Source organism: Martes martes (genome assembly GCF_963455335.1).
Source record: "Martes martes genome assembly, chromosome: 2".
NCBI lineage: Eukaryota > Metazoa > Chordata > Mammalia > Carnivora > Mustelidae > Martes > Martes martes.
In genome coordinates this window covers 1,045,404-1,058,446 of record NC_137889.1, presented here as the reverse complement: position 1 = coordinate 1,058,446, position 13,043 = coordinate 1,045,404, and the positions used below count along the sequence as shown (strand labels likewise).

General features: G+C 53.3%; 1 protein-coding gene across 1 annotated transcript in view; it reads right to left on the bottom strand.

Moving 5' to 3' along the window:
* Window positions 1–13,043, bottom strand: part of DLGAP2 (DLG associated protein 2) — a gene marked incomplete at its 3' end in the record, with an annotated part of 768,810 nt that overhangs the window by 685,175 nt on the left and 70,592 nt on the right. The window lies entirely within an intron of this gene.

The following is a 13,043-nucleotide window of genomic DNA, read 5'->3' as shown; positions in this document are numbered from 1 at the left end:
ACAAAACCAACAAGCAAAGGAGATATAAAAGAGAGACAGAGAGCAACAAACCAAGAAACAGACTCAACTACAGAAAACGTGCAGAGGGGACCGAGGGGGGGCGGGACGGAGGGAAACAGGTGACGGGGGTGCAGGAGGCACCTGCCGTGATGAGCGCCGGGTGGTGTGCGCAAGGAATGAGTCACTGTATTGTACGCTGGAAACCAGTGTTACACTGTATGTTAACTGTACCGGAACTTAAATGAAAACTTAAAAATAAGTAAATAGACTCCAGACTTGTGTCACGGGCTCAGAGCCCAACTTGGAAGTGGCCCCACGCACCCCAGCCAAGATGGGGGTCGTCAGCACCACTAAAGCAAATAACCACACACTAAAACACACCACGGGCATTTAATCCATGCGATTATATTATTTTTTAATGAACTGGTCTCACAGTGATGGGAATTCATTCATTATTTTGGGGGCCCTGGGTGGCTCAGTCGGTGAAGTGTCTGCCTTCTGCTCGGGTCATGGTCTCAGGGTCCTGGGATCCAGTCCCGCATAGGGCTCCCTGCTCAGCAGGGAATCTGCTTCTCCTCCTTCCTCTGCCTGCCTCTCTGCCTACTTGTGCTCTTTTAAATAAATAAATCTTTAAAAATAATTCATTTATCTTGTCTTTCCTACATAAACTGTCCCATCGTATAATGAAATAGAATAACTGTTTCAACACAGACAATCCCAAATTACAGCTGATAAAGACTAAAATATTATCATTTTTCATCTCCAGCAAATTAATGGACATAAACACTGACCACGTACTACCACTAACACCATGGAGAGCAGCAGATGTGACGGGCCCCCATCACAGGATCACACCAGAACCCCCCATCTTGCCGCAGGAAGACACATGAGCCTGACCCAGCCTCTGGACCCAGCTGCAGGGCCCAGAACGTAAGAGGACAGAGGAACACGCCTGTGCACCATGTGAGCACACGCGGCAGGGTGTGGACTCCAGGACGCTGTCTGGGCTGAAGGGCCCCAGGGGAGAAGGCGCTATATACTAAGAGAGACAGACACCTCCGGTGACACAAATGGCCAGGACTCGGCCACAGAGTCGAGGATACGCAGGAAGAAATGTCAGCAGCTGGGCAAGAGGGGTGGGCCGCTGGAGGGGGCACGGCAGGCTCTGGAGCTCCTGACCAAAGGCACAGTGACAAGGGGGTCCCCACAGGAGAATTTACGAGACCATGTTTGTATGTCCGTCTTTCTGGGCGCACGCTCACCAGGTTCAAACACCAAATGCGACGGGTCGATGGGTAGACAAATATGCGTCACCGTGAGCTTACGGAATGTCGTCTAATGCAGGTTCAATGCAAGTCCTAAAGACCACGTTACGCGTGTGCAGGGCTGGCTCACAAGCCCAGCAGTGCTCTAGAATTTTCTAGAAGCATCAAACACTCAGATGCCTGGACCCCACCCCAAGACGAGGGAACCAGCATCTGAGAGGGTTTCCTGCTCTGGCCGTGGGACTCCTGAACACGACGAGGCCTGAGCTTGGACAACACTGAAACGGGAAAGTACCTGGCCCACACGGCATTGAAAAGAGAAAGAATTACTATAAAGTAATAACCATAATTCACAGCAGGCTTTCGTTCATGGATTTCAGGGCTCTAAACTCTAGTTAGGGAGGGACAAGGAGACGCAGCATGAACCAGCAAGGCTTTCCCGGATCTGTCAGGGGTACGTGCGGGAGTCCGCGCGCGCGCCCAGGGTGCGCCCAGGGTCCACCTGGGTTCCATCCGGGGTCCGTGCCGGGGTCCGCGCACACCCGGGGTCCGGCCGGGGTCTGCATGTGCCCAGGGTCTGTCTGGGGCACATGCTGGGGTCCCCGCGTGGCCAGGGCACCCTCCAGCACCCTCCACCTTGCTGTGTCCATGAGAGGGAAGGGCTCCTAACATGTGCCCAACACACACTGAATTCCCGCTGGGTGTCCAGCTCCATCCGCGGCTGGGGAAGCGAGACACACCACGGAGACGGGGCTCAACCTCCAGCCAAGTGGGAAAGCGACGCTCGTCCCACAGCATCCCACACCGTGGGATCCCACACCGTGATGCAGTCAGGGAGGCGGGTGATGGCCACGGCAGGCATCTGAGGAAAGCCCTCGGAGGGGAAGGTTTACTGTTCTGTTCCCTGGCCGCTTCGGGGACGTGGAGCTCCTAGTCTTGGTGGAACCTGATTTCGTAAGTTCACAAGCTAACGTTTCAGCCTCCGGGGGCGCCAAAAACGGACACCGTCAGACCCGCCCGCTGTCTCCGGCGAGCCCGCCCTGCCCGTCCGCGGGAAGCTCCGCCGCAAAGCCTCCTCAAGGGACGTCATGAGACCCGGCGAGAGCGGCCGCCGTCCTCTGGCCCATCGCTGCGGGAGGGGCGGCCCCTCACAGCTGCGGGCGCACGGAGTCCCACCACGCGGGATGCCCGCGTCTCCCTGTCACGGCGGAGGGTGCAGAGACACAGACGGGCCGGGGACTCTGGCGCCACAAGGCGCACTTTCAAAGCCGGCCTCGCCCTTCCAAGAAGAGGAAAGCGCTCCCCGATGGAGCGAGGATGGGACACCCCAGCACAAGCTCGGCTGCGGAGGCTGAAGAGAGACGGAGAACCCAGATGCGGAGAGGAAGAAAACGACAAAGGGAAGATGAGCAGGTGCTCTGACCCTCACTTCCGGGGAGGGGACAACACGTCCCTCGGGGCCATCCTAAAGCCAGAGCCGGTGAACGTGCACTTATAGGAAGACAGCTGGAGGCCAGAACCACCATCCCCCCCAAGGTCCATCCGGGTCTCACCACGCTGCACTTCAGGCCCCGGGAAGCTCGCTACCACCCGACAAGGGCCGCAATCTCCCTCCGTGGAACATCGTTTTAGGTGAGAGGCAAACCCGCCAGGAGCTCATTTAACTGGCCTCCACCATTCCCTGGGTCCCCCCTGTCCCCTGGCCTCCACCATCCCCTGGGTCCCCACTGTCCCCTGGGCCCCTGCTATCCCCTGGGCCCCGTTGTCCCCTGGACCCCTGCTGTCCCCTGGGACCCACTGTCCCCTGGGCCTTCCGCTGTCCCCTGGGGCTTCTGCCGTCCCCTGGGCCCCCGCTGTCCCCTGGGCCTCCCACTGCCCCCTGGGCCTCCCGCTGTCCCCTGGGTCCCTGCTGTCCCGTGGACCTCCCGCCATCCCCTGGGCCCCCACTATCCCCTGGGCCTCCTGCTGTCCCCTGGGGATTCTGCCGTCCCCTGGGCCCCCGCTGTCCCCTGGGCCTCCCCATCCCGAGTCCCAATGCCTTGTGGGCTCTAGAGGGGCATGCCGAGGGGTGTTGTGCCCTCTGAGGACAGCCTTCTAGACAGGGCATCCTTCAAACCCAGCATTCATGTGGGACAGGTCCTCCGGCCCACCAATGCCCCTCAAGACTCTTGGTCAACAACAGTATTTGTCACGAGGTCTCGGTAAACTACCTCCAGAAAGCTCTTTTCTGTAACAGAGAAAGGTTCCCTGCCACCAGAGAGAAGTGGATGTTCACAGCCTAGCCCACGGGCGGCCAAAAGACGCGTCCACAGGAGTCTCAGAGCACCAACCACGTTCCAAATCTCCCTCATCACCGTGACCGTGATGCTGACAAGATGCACGAAGTCTGAATTCCTCCAGGCCATTCAGGAGATTTTCAACACCCTCAGTTATGGGAAGCTCCTGTCTGTGTTTGCCCCAACTCTCTCAAGAGAATGACCACTCTGAGAATCTGGGGTCAGAACACGCCAACGTGGTCTCATCACGTGAATCCACGACATGGTCTCCGGCAAACCAGTCGACCGTCTCCACGGGGAGCCTTCCTTCATGGCACAAGGGCTGGTCCTTCATCCGTTTATGCCCGTGACCTTGAGGGATGGCCGTCCACCAGCCAAGGACAGGGCCCGGGAGAGACCGCACCCACACCAGGATCGTGGACAGCAGACCGCACATTCTAGCTGTTCGAGTCCCTGCTCTGTGGCCGCTCGTCATGGCAGTCCAAGGTAAGTGACAGACATGGAGAGCACGTCTGGGGGGAATCACATATGTTCATCCTTAAGTTACCTAAGCCACACGCAGGCCCCATCATTCCTGCCTGATCCGGAAGGAGCCCCTCACGTGTCACCAAGGAGCTGTTCCCGCCACCTGCCTCAGCGGCCATCGAAGCACGACAGCCCGGGCTTGGCAGGTGGCGGCAGGGGACGGCCCCTCCCAGAAGGGCTCTGCGGGGTCTCCTCCCACAGCGCGGACCAACCTACAAGACACAGGCCTGGAAGCAGGCCTGTGACCCGTCCGCGTGTCTGCCGTTCCGCACTGAGCTTCAGGCGAGACCTCATCAAAGGAGGCTCCGTGCGAAGCTGCGGCCCACACGCTCTTCCAAAATTCCCCCAACTGGGACGCCTGGCTGGCTCCGTCGGCTGAGCATCCGACTCTTGGTCTGGGCTCAGGTCATGATCTTGGGGTCAAGGGACCGAGCCCGCATCAGGCTCCCTGCTCCACAGAGCCCGCTGGGGCTTTCCTCCTCCACCCCTCCCGGCGGCCTGTGCGTGCCCATCTCTGTCTCTGTCTCTCTCTCTCAAATAAATACATCTTTAAAAAAAACCTCTAACTGGCCATCTACACTGCAGCACACACATTTACCAATTCAAACACGAGTGTATGGTGACCGGCTGGAGCCCAGACGTTTCACAAGAGGAAACCCCAAAGTCACTACCACGCCGACTGTGTCGCACCGGGGGTCAGAAGGCGCACCCTGCAGCGCTGCGGGTCTGCCGCGGACGGCAGGACGGGAGGACAGGTGTATCACGCGCTGGTGATTCCACGCAGAGGCAGTCTGTCTGCTTCGAGAACTGTGGGTACCAGAAGCATGAGGAAACCATGACATTTAGCTGTGAAACCCAGCTGACGCCAAGAGCTGCCGGCCCGGCTCCTGCCGTGCGCTCTCCTTTTCCGCCCCGTCGGCGTCTGCGGGGTACATGTGTCTAAATTTAAGACCAGAGAAAAAAGTTCTAAAGAACAACACAGCTGTTGTGTTACTGTTATGTTCTGTTGTTGCAGATGGTTCTTTAAATCTAGGTGTTTATTTTGTTACGTAAGGAGGGATCCATTCGTCCTGGGAGAGAAAGTCGTCAGAGGAAGGAAACGGGTCTCCACACCCTGCAGGAAGGTCTGCGTCTAACACACTCACGCAGCAGGTGCACACATGTTCCAGAGTGGGGACCGTGCAGCGGGGGTCTGGGCGTCGCCTGCAGCAGGGGACACACCGGAGGGGTGGCTGCTATGGGGAGAAGGCCCCAGCCAGCAGGGGCAGAAGCCGACTTGAAAGATGACGACCACCATCATAAACACACTGATTATCATTCTCTAAGCATCTCAAGGGTCTGGCAACTCAACCCAGTGTGGAGGAAGGAGGAATTATAATTCCAGGCTCACATGAGGGATGCCTGAGGTTCGTGGGAAGAGCTGGCTGGAAGCACCCGGAAACTGCACAGAATGACGACGCCCAAGGGGGAGCCGCCGCTCGCTCCACAGAGCCACTAGACGTGCCGTCCAGGCATGGGCAGGCACGCCAGGGAGGCGAGTGTGAACGCCCAGCGCCACGACCAACACGGCTCTGTGTTCGGGTTGCCGCGTGATAGCGAGTGAAGGGGCGAGGGGCCACGGTGGGAGGGCAGCCGTGAGAGCAGACCGCAGACCCGAAAGCCAGGGCCCAGCCGCCCTTCAATGAGGCTTTGACTTTCCACCGATTTCTCCCAGAATGTGTCCAACCCCCGACGCTGGCTTCCTAGATTTAAGAAGTAATATTTAAACAGAAGAAGGAGACATTCTAAGGAGCTAAAGAAAAACTGAAATATTTAAAATAGTAGCTAATATCTTAAACCAGTTCCTTATGTCATTTAACTATTCAGTTGTGCTGTGAACCAAGTTTGGCGTGGGCTCTCGGCCTGATCAGAGAGCCGGTCCTCCTCGGGGTGCGTGCACGTGCACACACACACACACACACCACACACCCAAGTACACACTCACATAGGCACCCAGAGACACCGTGAGACACATACAGACACATTTGCTCAGAGATACACACTCACACTTATAGACACATTCACACTCACACACACACCCAAATACACACAGGCACCATGAGACATGCACACACCTACTCACAGGATTACACTCACTCAGACACACACTCACAAACACACACAGATGCACAGGCACTCTCACACACTCACACAGACACACTCACAGAGACACACATGGACACACTCGCGCACACACACACACTGAGACACCCACGCACACAAGGAACAATGAACATCACGGCCATGTTTGACTTTATGAAGTCCCAGGCTCGAAGTTAAGTGTTTTTGAGAAATAAAGCAGAACACATTTGGGAAGACACTACAAATAAAACCGTCAGGATAAGAGCGGTCTAACCTGTGCAGCTAGGAAACTCAGGCAACAACAGGGACATGACCTCAATGCTGTTTCTGGAACCTGCTCTTTCTTTACAGAGATTTGGTAGAGGAGAACAAATCCTTTTTGTTGGTTTGTTTTTTTTTTTAAGGCAAAAAGATCCAACTCCCCGAAAGAAACATAAGTTAAAATGCAGGTAAGCTGCCCACAGAGAGGAAATTGACCACTGTTGTTTTAAACTAGAAACAGTTGGTTCCCACAACAATGTCCTGAATGACTGGTTCATGGTGCTAGAAAACAAGACGCGCCCTCCTTAGCCTGTATCTGCCCCGAATCTCCTACAGACTTCCTGAGACGGGAGCGCTTTGTCCCGTCCCGTCTGTCTTTTCTCCAGCTCAACTGTTTGCACTTCAAAGCACGCAGACCGAAGCACTGTGTCCCGCACCTGCTGGGGTCTGTCTCTAAACCCTTCTCTCGACCAACAGTGTTCCTGTCCCTTCCTCAGCCTGGGCTCCTGGATTCCGGCCAAGACGGAGCTCTTTGGGGGCACAGGTTCAAGATGACTGAGTACGGCGGCACCCCGAGACGGCTCTTGTGTCCTTGCCAGCCCTGAGTGTCTGCAGGTGGGTATTCATGCTGGAATTCCACATTCACAATTCCTATCCTTTGGCTATTCGGTTCCTAACGAGGACAACATCTTAATTGTGCGTATATGTGTCACTGCACAGAAATTAAGATTACGCATCCAGGTCCTACTGAGGAATCATCAGCCTCAATAAACAATTTTTTCCACTGCTTTAAAAATGGTAAAGGAGCTAATCCTGTGACATTCTGAAAATAGACATAGATAAAATACACAGATAAAAGAGGAAAAACTTACTCTATGCAACGTTTTCCAGGAAATGTAGAAATTTTGTTCAAATTCACGGTAAAACAAACTCTCCAATGATGAGAGCCCAGCACAAGATTACACGACACGTCAATATCGTGGCGACACAGTGATGGCCCCAGCGATGCCCACAGTCGAACCCACAATTTGCCAACGCAGTACCTCAAATGGAAAAGGGACTTTGCCTATGGGATTAAGGGCTCCAGGTGCGGGGACCATCCCGAGATAACCACATGCATCCATGAGAGCAGAGACTGTTTCCTGGCTCCCAGGACCAGAGACAGGAGGATGCCGCCAACAGCCAAGGACTGGGGAATGCACGTGGGCCTCTCTGGGAGCTGGAAAAGGTCAGGAGCCGCCAGAAGGCACCAGTGCTGCAGACATCTTGACGTCAGCCCAGTAAGACTGTGCTAGACGCCTGACCGACCTACAGAGCTCTAAGACCAAAAATTCATGTTGTTTAAGCCAACACGTTTGTGGTAATTTGTTACAGAAACAAAGTTGAATTCTCTCAGGACAAGGGCCCAGAATGCATATGCTAGCACTATGTCTCCCCAAAACTTCTATGAGTGATCTGGCCACATCAACGCTCCTGACATCATCAGAGATCAGCACTGATTACGTATGTGTCACGAGAAAACAACGACGCACTATCAACGCCGTAAGAAGTACCCGCACTCGCACCTGGCGAATCCCAGTCCTGCCGACGACAGCTGGAGTGCGCCGATCAGACATGGGGACTGGCCTTGCGTCCACGTAGACTTGGAAGTCAGATTAACGCACTCATTACAACGGTGTGCAACGGTGGACTGAGCGGGTGTCATCCAAGGAACTGACTTCAGGGGGAAGGCCCATGTCCGGGAGACTGTCCTGCGCCCACTCCTCCACCCTCAATGATCACACAGCGCTTCCACGGTGGCACTTTCCCCCTAAGCTAAGCCAGGCACTACCCTCCAGGGATCGTGCACAGCTCTACCTCCTCTAGGATACGTTCACACACAAACACATTGTTGTTAGGGACGCAACAGGCAGTTGCAAAAGAAAGAAAGAGCTTTGACATAAATGTTTACCAACAAAGTCGATGGGCAGGGGAGAGTGATGCCAGAGACCGCCGCAACGAGCTTTTTCCCAAAACAGGAAGTTCATCCAGCATGAGAACGCGGAACGGCCTCGTTCTCAGGAAACGGTGTTCCAACAGCCAGTTAGCCAACGGGTGGCAGACAGACAGCCCTCGCCTGACACGTGACCGAAATGAATCAGAAGAATTACACGCATGAGTGTAAAAACTGAAATAAAAGTAAAATATGGCTGAATGGTTATGCAAAGTTTGGCAAAGGAAGACTTCTTAGCATTTTCCCAAAGTCAGAATTCACGGAGGAATACATTCGCAGGCATGACTCTGACAACTTACTTCTTACATATATAAAAATCAAGAAGTTTCCAGCTGAAATGGCAATTTGAAGAAGCAAAAAAACATCTGGGTCATAAAAACATGAAAAGAGTTAATACCATATGGTCTGGATTTCAAAACAGTAAAATAAATATCCGAATAACACGGGCATGAGTAAAAGGCCCTACACTGTGCCATTCACACACAAAGCAAAAGGCAGAAGTAGGGAAAAGTACGTTCGGCAGAACCACTAACCTAAGTAAACGAATATGCCAAGCGCAGATCGTCAGACGAGCCCACAACCATACAGAAAATATAAAGAGCGAACATTGTTAGGTGTGCAGTCTACGTGTGAGGACAAACTTTTTGTAAAACCTGTACTGAAATGTGTGCTGAAAATCCTTAAAATCTTCCCACCTTTTGAAACATTTTAAGCTCACAAATGTATTCTAATAGAGTAATTAGTTGAACAGAGGTGATCTGTCCAGGCGTCGTTCACATTATCGGAGAAGGGGACATCACCGGCACCTGACTGATGCTCATATCATGGAAGACTTCATTGCTATTAAAATGTTTTTACATATTTTTATAGACAAGGAGAGTTGTCCTAATACACTGCAGTGATTTGTTAAAACATCTGTTATAGAAATAATTGGTATAATAATTTTATTAATACAAATTGTGTGCATCTACAGATAAGGACATAGGAAAATATGAAAACTAAACCAAAATGTCAATAATGACCATCTCCGAATCTTTTATTTATGCTCATTTTTCCACGGTAAGATGTGTTATTCGCATGGTTTTTAAAAAGCCGACAAATAAAAGATTTTACAATTATAGGGGCACCTGGGTGGCTCAGTCATTGGGCGTCTGCCTCCAGCTCCGATCACGCTCCTGGGGTCCTGGGATGGAGCCCCGCATCATCCCTGCTCAGCCAGAAGCCTGCTTCTCCCTCTCCCACTCCCCCTGCTTTTGTTCCCTCTCTCGCTGTCTCTGTCAAATAAATAAATAAAATGTTTTTTAAAAATTTGCAGTTTCGGTGTTCACAATTTCTACAAGTAAATCTCTGAATTAGCTAGCTAGAAGGTACTCTCACAAATAATTTGTACAATTTATCCTTAATACACAGGTACTTGCTGAACTAAAGAAGTTGAAATATTTACTAAGACAATCACTAGCTACTCATCATCCATGCCCGAAGTCCTTGCGGGCAAACGTGATCTGACCGTGAGAAGGGAGAAGACTTATGGGTTTACGACCCACACCCCTCACTGGAAGAGATGGCGAAGGGAGACGGGAGAGGAACACGCTCTGCTACAGTCGAGGGAGTCACAGACGAATCACAGCCAGAACCCAGGTTTCCAACAGCCAGGCAGGTGCTGGACACCCGTCCGCACCGAGCCTCCATTCACCCCGCAAGGCCAGAAACTGGATTGTCCACCAACACATGGGTGATAGGAGGACCCCCCCTGGCTTTCTGGCTAATTAGGGAGAAAGGAAAGAAAGCACCAGTAGGTTTAATTCAGTAAGAAATTAAACCAAATTGAATTCACACATTTAAAAAAGAAAAAAGCATTTGGATTCGTCAAAGTTAACGAGAACCCGCACTAAAAACCAATGACGCTGCCCAGTGAAAAGCAACCGGCTTTACGAGGGGGCTGCTTCTGGCGTCAGTAGACGGGCCCACACGTGGTGCTGCTCTGTTTCTCGCCCTATGTTATCTTCGTCTCGGAGCAACACAGACCTGTTCACAGTTACCTGGAGGACAGGGAATTTTCTTTTGCAAAATAACCTGGATTTCCACATTCCGAATTAATGCAGCTTGATGCAGCGGCAACACTAAGAACACTTGCTATAATTTCTCTTATTTTCAATGAGACAAATATCAAAATGCAGCCTGTTCTCTTCCTTGTCTGGGCACAATAGAACCGTGAATTCTGCTCGGAGTCCGGCCTGAGGGCGGTACCACGGCCAGAACTGGGTCATGTACATGGAGCCACAGTATCGACGGAAAGATCAGCATCTGAACAATTCCAGTAGGCTGCTTCAGAAACATCCTGCCATCCCAAAAAATCCAATGTGCATTTTCCATATGATCTATATGAACGAATTTGCATGCAGACCACTGACTGTCCTAAGAGCTCCCGTGCAAAAACTCCTCCTACCAAAGAGAAACGGTTATCAAGATTATATCATCACCTTCGCCTGTGTGTTCAGACTCTCGAGGATACGGAAGTCTGACAGACTAGATCACGAGAGCAAAGCATGCTTCCTCGACCTCGTCTCCTGACACTGGGACCATGTCACTCCTCATGGCAGGGACGGGGTGATTAGTGGAATCATGGCCTCAACCCACCAGATGCCGGCAGAGCCCTCACGCAGCCGTACAAACAAATGAGAAACTGTCTGGACCTTCTAACACCCACTGGCTATGGGGGCAAACCGCCCCCTGGAGAAGGAGCGATATAAAGGGGGACGGAAGGCCTCCCAGGGAGGTGACCCACGTCTCTCCACGGACAGAACAGAGAAGCTGAGAGAGATGGGTTCCAGGTAGAGCACCTGAGGGGCTCTGTCCGTTGAGAGTCTGCCTTCGGCTCAGATCATGATCCCAGGGTCCTGGGATGGAGCCCCACGTTGGGCTCCCTGCTCAGTGGGGAGCCTCCTGCTCCCTCCCCCTCTGCCTGCTGCTCTGCCTACTTGTGCTCTCCTGTCTGTCAAATAAATGAATAAAATCTTTTAAAAAAGAGAGAGAGATGGAATCCAGGTGGGGAAAGGAAATCTCCCTTTGCCTCCCTTTCCTTCCCCAAATCCATGTAAAGGTCAGTGGTGGGGGAGAAGGGAGGACATCCCCAACACGGCAGGAAAACGAGAACGCCCCTCCTACAGCAATATCAACACGGAGACTCTGAGAGAAGATGACAGACGGACCCGAGTGACCGAGTAGAGGCCGAGCACAGCTAGTGGGGCAGCCCGTCCTGGCCAGTGCAGGGCCAGTCCCACGGAGGGGACCGGGGAAGAAGGGCTTCTGACAGCTCCTGCCCCACGGAACCTGAAGGAAAGACCGTGTTCTTCCCATGAATTAACCACCTCAAGACTGTTTATGGAAGTACAAAAATCTCCCGCGCCCAACAAGGTAGAATGCCTGGGGACACTTAGATCCCTAAACACACGCCTGTTCGAGAGGGAGGCGTCTCGGGCAGCCGACTGCAACTTTGAGCGCTAGAAAACATGAATCGAGGCAAATCAAAACCAGTGTAAGAGGAAGAAAGGAAATAATCAGACCCAAACAGGTATCAGAGAAACAGAGAATAAAAAACAACACCGATCATCCATGACAACAAAATCTGGTTCCGGGAGATCATTAAAATCGACAAACCTGACTGATGAGGAAAAAAGGAGAGAAAATTCAAATTCACGGCATCCAGACCAGAGAAACAGGTCCTCGGATCCTGAAAGCTAAGGGGGTTCTGAGCAACGGGAAAATGTCAGGCGTTTCTCCGTGGGGCGGGTGGGGACGAGCTTCCCTCCAGCAACCCTCGGCAGCCGCAGCCGGGAGACACGGCCGGGCTCACCGGGGAGGGAGGGCCCATTCCGGAGGCCCGAGGTGGGGGAAACAGCTGAATGTCCCCCACACCCAGGACCGCCCAGCCCCCAAGGATTACGCAGTTCAGAACCGAGGAACATCTTCCCCACGGCTCCCCAAGGGGAGAGTTCTGCCTCCAGGTGCATCCGCTGCCAGCCGTGGGTGCCAGGCTCGTGGCAGAGGCAGCAGAGGGTCCTGGGGGAGGCCGGAGCCACGGCTGCTCCCTCAGCTCCCTCAGTCCCCTTCGGGATCGAGCATCTTCCTGTTAAGGGGAGCTGCATCTCGTAAGGGGAGCTGGGGGTGTGGGCGTGCGGCTGCGCAGCCTCCGGTGACGGCCTCCCTGGGGGGCTGCCCCGCACCTCGGACACGTGCCACGTGGTGAAAGACTCCTCCCAAGGACAAACACCCAAACGTCACCACCAACAGACTGTCCCCAGAACGCTGCCCCGTCCGTGGAGCAGAGAGGCGCCCAGCAGTCTGCCTGAGCTCCAAGCCGGGGAGCGGCCTCAGGGGTGGGCTCGGCTGACGCAGCGCCGAGGGGGAGTGTAACAGGGAAAGCCAGGCTGGCTCAGTCAGACGGGCACGGGACTCTCGATCTCAGAGTCGTGAGTTCAAGCCCCACGCTGGGTACAGAGATGACTTAAATCAATCAATAAACTTAAAAAAAAAACACTAAAAGTTAAGAAAATTAAAAATTAAACAAAAGGGACAGTTTGTCTTCTGCCTCCCCGAAGGCTT